Below are 7,676 nucleotides of genomic sequence, written 5' to 3' on the forward strand. Positions count from 1 at the left end.
AAATGAATAACATTCATTTACAACATTATTTCATGTAAAGACAAGAAGACACAAACATACACATACTCAAATGTACATACATATATATACACATACACCTACATACATATGTACATATATACAGACACATATCTCTCTCTCTCTCTCTCTCTCTCTCTCTCTCTCTATATATATATATATATATATATATATATATATATATACACACACATTACCAACAGGGTCACTACTACTGCTACAACCAACAAAAAAAATGCCCCCACATGGACTATTGACATCAGTAAGGAACAATTATGAACTCTTCATTTAATTTCATTTTTTTAAATATGTATTTTTGATAAGGTTCGTTTTTACAAGAACCGAAACATGTTAAAAATATCTCTGAGAAAATTCTAAATTAAAATTCAATTTTTTTATATATTGGCGTTTTCAAACTTCTTTTTTATAAATATACATACATGCATATATATATATATATATATATAATTTAGAGGAAAGAACCAAAGTACATGAACTCATCCATGAAAATCCACACTATTGAGTTTTTACTTGTAAATTTGAATTTTTATCCCTAATATTCTTATATATATATATATATATATATATATATATATATATATATATATATAGGAATATACATATATATATATATATATATATAGGGAGATGTACTTGCATAGCAAGTGACCTGATCTGAGATCGTGTGCCGGAATGAAAACAATTGCAGCGAGGAAGGTGTTTATAAGCCATTTAAAATAACACACAAAATCCGTTAGATTCAATTCAACATTTAAATTTAATTTGTCAAAATATTTTCGACGCTTTGAGACCGCGACCTGTTCACTGACAAAATTCTGTGCTGCAGAATATATATATATATATATATATATATATAGTCTAGTTTGCAAAATTTTCCAAACATTTGGGTTGATGGGGATAAATCATCCAAGCAGCACTAATATGCACTTCTATCAATTGGTAATGCTGGTTAACATTCATAAGCTTATGTACTTTCAGTTGGTTGAGTTAATTATTCTTCATACATTTTCATGCCTAAAAATCCAGTTCTCTCTATAGAGACTGTATGCTTTTCAAAGAAATTAAATTAGCAGTCAAAATGTGATGATAAAGCCCGTGATGGATTGTAGCATCATAACAGACTAAAAGATGTGGAAGATGTACCATGATACCTGCAGAAACGCTTTGTATGGGATAAAAGAAAATAAAAGTTTGCATAATAAAAAATTGAATATTTTCTATTCACTGTTTTCCTTAAACTGATTCACAATATATATATATATATATATATATATATATATATATATATATATGCATGTCTATCTCTCTCCCTCTCTTGTTCTCCATCCTTTCTGTTTTTTCTCTTCCACCCTTTCTCTAGTCTTCTCTCTCTTTCACCGTTCCCCCTCTCTCTCTCACTCTTCCTCCTTGACCCTCTCGTCGCTGACACGTGACCAAAGGGATTCTTTCTTTCTATCTGCTGACTTCTTATAAAGACGTGATTTTTCTGTCTCTTGTCTCTTCTCTCATTCACGTCTACTAGTGTTCAAAAAATAATAATTTTTCTATCGCTTTGGCCTAACAGCCCTTATTGTTTGTTTTTACTGTCTCACTGTCCTGTTCTTGTTAACACTTTCACCCTCCGCAAAAAATTCCAAATTTTATTTAATTTGCTTTGTGGGAAGGACTGTTCCAATGAAGTCGCGTATTGTCCTTGCATTCGAAACATGGAGTAGATGGAACAGGGACAACTGATGAAGGTAAATATTCTTTATGTTGCATGTCTTGTCTCTCTGTTTTTTTCGTTGTTCAAAAAAAAGTTCGTTTTCTGTTTTCATTTCTCATTGTGTTTAACGTTTTTTGGGGATGTCCTGTACCCATATATGCATGTATGTATACATGTAGATGTAGGTATGCACATATATGTATGGATATATGCATATATTTATATATCATTTATATTATATATATATATCAAATAAATAACAGGATGTCAGGTATTAATGCAATATCACCATTTCAAGTGGCTCCAATTAATCAAACAATGAAAGCATTACATCAATTTAAACACAGTACCATATTCAGTTGCAAAAAGTATGGATTTTTCAATGGACAAGATATATTTACAAAATTTTTCTCAAATATCTTATCAGAGCTAGGTGATGGAAGAATTCCATGTTACCACTATTGCAGCAGAAATAATCTAAGAGAAAAACAATTACAATTTTGGAGTGGCAGGAAATGATCAAACAATATATATAAGTGTGTGTATATATATATATATATATATATATATATATATATATATATGTATGTATATATATACATACCATTTACCATTTATATAGTAAATGAAATATTATCCACAGGTACTAACAAAGCAGTAACATAGTCTGCTTTATGAAGAAATAAGTATTAAGGTTTATAGCCATACATTTGATAAATACATATGAATCTTGCTGTGTAATTAGCGATTAGAGATTTGGACATTTGTTCTGGAATTAGGATTGAAATGACTAGTGTGTGTAAAATTGTACTCTTGATCATGGAAAGTCAACTAAAATGCTTTAAAACTTTTTCAGGCCACATGTACATATACAAAGTTTCAAACTTGGTTCTCTGAAACTTTTTCCAAAATTTTACCTATCACTACTAGAAACTGTGATGAAGAATGCCATGCAATGGCATTCACTTGCTGTTAAGTGGCCTGAGTTACTGAGAGTAAATATGTCTTGTGAATAATCACAGCAGTTGCACCAACCCCAAAATACAAAACACCAAAACCCCAGAGGCTGGTTGTCCATTAGGTCTATCCACTCACTCGACTGATCAAACAATACATCTCTCTTCACTTAACATAAGGAAAGATAATATGTCGACAAATATAGACTGTGTATATACATACACATATATATGTATATGTATGTATGTAGGTATGCACACACACACACACACACACACACATATATATATACAGGTATAAGGATACATATATTTATATATAATCACAGAATATAGAATTGAAGTATGTGGAATCAAAGGCAATAAAGGGAGAAAATGAGACCATATTAGATAAAAATGAATAATAATAATAATAATAATAATAATAATAATAATAATAATAATAACAAAATGATATTGAAAATGTGAAAAGTTTAAAGTAAATTCCTTGATAATCAGTTCCATGTTGGTTGAGTTGTTGACTATTTCAAAGAGTGTCTTTAACGTTGGCTGGTTATTAATCAGGTTTCTCAGGAAATGTTGGCTGGTTTTACCTAATATATTAAGTCTTGTGTGATATATGGTAATAGACTTAGATTAGAATGGCCAACTGACTGGAATAATAGCTTGGAACCAAAGTGGCAACAGCAACAGTAGCAGCAGTAGCAGTAGTGGCAGCAGCAATAACAACTGAGAAAAACTGTAGCAATAACAACAACAACACAAGCCACAGTGATATCAACAACAACAACAACAACAATCACAGTGACATCAGCAATAAGAACAACAAGGAAAGGCCCAGTGTAATCAGAGAAGGGAACAACAACAACAAAACTGTGGATAACAGTGATATCAAGAAGGAGGTGGAAGAGGAAGAGGTGAAAGAGGGGGAGAAGAAGAACTAGAAGAATGAAATGAAGAGCATGATGATGATGATGAAGATGAAGAAGAACCAAAACAGGAACAACCACCAAGGTGAAATCAGCAACAACACCTGACACAGTAATATCCTTTCTACTATAGGCACCAGGTCTGAAATTTTGGCAGAAGGGGCAAGCTGATGCTATCGACCTTAGTATGCAACTGGTACTTATTTTATCAACCCCAGAAGGATGGAAGACAAAATTAACCTTGATTGTATTTGAACTCAAAACCTAAAGATGGATGAAGGACTTAGCAAAATTTTGTCTGGTATGCTAACCAGCGCTGGATTAACCATTAAGCAAAATACGCATGTGCTTATGGCATCAAGGGAAGGAGGGGGCACCACAGAAATTGTAAATGGTTTACAGCACAAAAGTAATCACTTTAAACTTGCGAAAATGATATTCGGGATGCCCTTATCTCTAAGTATAGATGCAGATGTGTTACCTAAGATTAATTTTGAGGATCTGATCAAAGACTTTGCAATTCAGAAAGTAGGGGAAATCTTTTAAAATATAAATAAAGTGGAAGTATACAAAAATAAACATTATTTTCCCTCTTACTATTTTGTTTCGTTTTGAAAAATAAAAATTTATTTCATGGTTTATTATTGTTTATATTTTGAATTACATAATCTTTTGTAGGGGCACCAAAATCTTTTAAGTGCTTAGGGCCTCAATGGGTCTTAATCTGGCCCTGGTGCCAACGTTTCTTATTTCTTTATTGCCCACAAGGGGCTGCCCGGTGTACTAACGTTTCTGCCAGCTCACCACCTTATTTCTGTCAGTTCACCACCTGGTGCTAACGTTTCTGCCAGGTTGTTATCTATCCTGCCACAATAATATAAATAACAGTAACAACAGCAACATTAATAACAGCTATGCCAGGAACGGTAAACAACAACAACTACAATAAGGATTTCAAATTTTTCCCCAAGGGCAGCTTGGGGGAGGGGATTAAGTCGATAACTGGTACTTATTTAATAGACCCTGCAAAGATGAAAGGCAAAATCGACCTCAGTGGAATTTGAACTCAGAACATAGCAAACAACAACTACAATAATAGCAATAATAAGCCAACAAGAGCCTCAAGGTGTTAGCCATCTGACTTTCAATGAATAGTAGCCAAATTCCCCCTAAGAGTGTAATCTCTCTTACAATCTTGAAAGAGAAAGAGGAGCATATTGGACAATACAGATTGGTCAAGGTATGAGGACAAAATAATCTAAGCTTAGATATTTTGATTTATATGCTTACATTTTCATTGCTCAACTGGTCTAAACAACAACAATTCAAGTCAGCATAACTTCAACAGTAAGAATTTTGTGCACACTTACAGTTTTCTTTATTTCTTTGTTGTTCTTAAGATGACTTCAGTAGCATATCCTTCTGTTTTTTTTTTTTCTAAGCAGCTCTCAGCTCCCTTGCTCAATCTCTATCTATCTCTAAAGAAAAGAGTTACATGAGTAGTCTCCCATGACCATTCTCACAGCACAACATAACAGAGAGAGAGGGGGAGGGGAGAGAGGGGGGAGATATAAGGGGGAGAGATAGGGGGAGGGGTGAGAATCAATAGCAGTTCCTGATTGGTGCTTTGCAAGGACGAAAAGTGAAGTTGACTTCTACAGAATTTGATCTTAGAGATTAGAAATTAGAAACAGATCCTTCAAGGCTTTCTATCTCATGCTTTAACAACTCTGCCTCTTTGCCACTTAACAGAGAAAGAAGATGACACATTAGTATAGAAAAGACCCCACTGGTTAGATTGAACAACAGGTCATGACACAAAATAACATACTTAGAGCAGAAGATATGGCTATAAGATATCAAAATAGGACTTTGCAATAGGATATTCTTATAAGATACTACCACAGGATAATACAATAGGAAATTATAGGACTTTGCAGTATGATATTACTGTAGAATATTATAAGAACATACTACAATAGACTGTTACAATAGGATTTACAATGAGATATTTTAATGCTATATCAGTAAGATATAGAAATAAAATAATACAATAGGATATCAAAAAATGGACACTACAGAAGGATATTATAAATAGTTATATGGAACTATTAAGCTATTACAATAAGTTATTTAAATGAGATGAAACATACACAACCTCTAAGGAAGGTTCCATTTAGGGTCAAAATTCATTTAAAATCATTTCCTTGTTTTTTTTTTTTGTGACCATAGTGGAATATAGAAAAAAGATACATTTACATTTGACAGTATATATATTTTTACAGCTTCAGATAAATCTGATATTGTTCTAGGACAGACATCTATTTATATGTGGATTGCCTACTCTGTCAGGGTCATTTTGAGACTGAAACAAAACAAGCATAAACTACTGAAAAAAACAAGTATAAACTATGTTATAGAGAACTGCAGTATATCATAATATGGTTTCACCAAACTGTACAGCATATCAATATGTAGTACTTCAGGGATGCTCATGATATTGCATGCAACAACACTGCTCTGTACAGGCTGTGGTACTAAACTACATTGTGATTAGACTACATTGTGCAACACGACAGTATATGGTGCTTCAGTAATATTTTACTACACTGTACTGCATGACATGGGACCCCACCCCACTCAAAATAGCTGCATGATCTCACTTGATATCCTATTATCCTAAATAAGAACAGGAAACATTCAATAATGTTATCTTGTGTACCATTTATGAAGACAGGATGGTCATTGCTGGAATACATAGCAAAATGGATTCTCGGGGTCAGGACTGACCTGGGGATAAAAAAAATTACAAAAATCAACAATAGCAATATCTATCATGAAACAGTACATAAATATTTCTGACCGACACTTCTGTCATCACTCTTGTGGTCCAAACCTATCATGCCCACCACAGTTGTTGGCACTCCGTCATTTACAACGTCGAGGGTTCCAGTTGATCCGATCAATGGAACAACCTGCTCGTGAAATTAACGTGCAATTGGCTGAGCACTCCACAGACACGTGTACCCTTAACATAGTTCTCGGGGATATTCAGCATGACACAGTGTGACAAGGCTGACTCTTTGAATTACAAGCACAACAGAAACAGGAAGAAAGAGTGAGAGAAAGTTGTGGTGGAAGAGTACAGCAGGGTTCGCCACCATCCCCTGCCAGAGCCTCGTAGAGCTTTAGGTGTTTTCGCTCAATAAACACTCACAACGCCCGGTCTGGGAATCTAAACCGCTATCCTATGACCGCGAGTCTGCGGCCCTAACCACTGTACCATTGCGCCTCCACTGCCTACCACTAATCAATAGCTTAATACATCCTTCCTAGAACACTAATCTTAGTGGTATAGGAGGGCTTGTAGAGGCTATGGGCAATGCCCCTTCCTTCAGATCCAGCAAGAGAAAGAAAAGAAGATGACACTAGTAGTAATTCTACTACAAGAACCAATGGCAGAAACATTGTCACTAATGCCAACACCAACAACAGCACAACCAGTAATACACAGCACCTTTAACAACAGCAGCAGCAGCAGTGTTACCATCACAAAAACCAATACCAAAAACCAATACAACTAACAATACAACCACCAACACAGCCATCAACATTGCCAACACCACCACAAACAACACTGTCAATTTCAGCATTAACAACAGTACTAATAAGAACAACAACAAAACACTCCACCAACACCAAAACCAACATCAACAACGCAAACAACAGCAACTGCAACTTGGCCTACAATAATAACAGTGACAACATCAACATAAACATCCACCAACTACCACCACAGCAACAACATTCACTACCACAATCACTACCACCATACACATCATAACCAAAGCCACCACTACCACAACTGCTACCACTACAACTGCTACCACCACCACCACAACTACGACCACCATACACACCACCACCACCACAACCGCTACCACCCCAACTGCTACTACCACAACCACCACCACCACCACCACAACCACTACTACCATACACACTACCACCAAAGCCACTACTACCCCAACTGCTACAACCACAACC

The 7,676-nt window shown here is 34.9% G+C and overlaps 1 long non-coding RNA gene across 1 annotated transcript in view; it reads right to left on the minus strand.

Moving 5' to 3' along the window:
• Positions 1–5,164, minus strand: part of LOC149133533 (uncharacterized) — a 125,753-nt gene extending 120,589 nt beyond the window's left edge. Inside the window, exon 1 of the long non-coding RNA XR_016243291.1 lies at positions 5,000–5,164. This is a non-coding gene — a long non-coding RNA (uncharacterized LOC149133533). The remainder of the gene's footprint in view (positions 1–4,999) is intronic.
• Positions 5,165–7,676: the final 2,512 nt, after the last annotated feature.

The sequence above is a fragment of the Octopus bimaculoides genome, chromosome 10, assembly GCF_046866305.1.
Source record: "Octopus bimaculoides isolate indiv1 chromosome 10, ASM4686630v1, whole genome shotgun sequence".
Taxonomy (NCBI): Eukaryota; Metazoa; Mollusca; class Cephalopoda; order Octopoda; family Octopodidae; genus Octopus; species Octopus bimaculoides.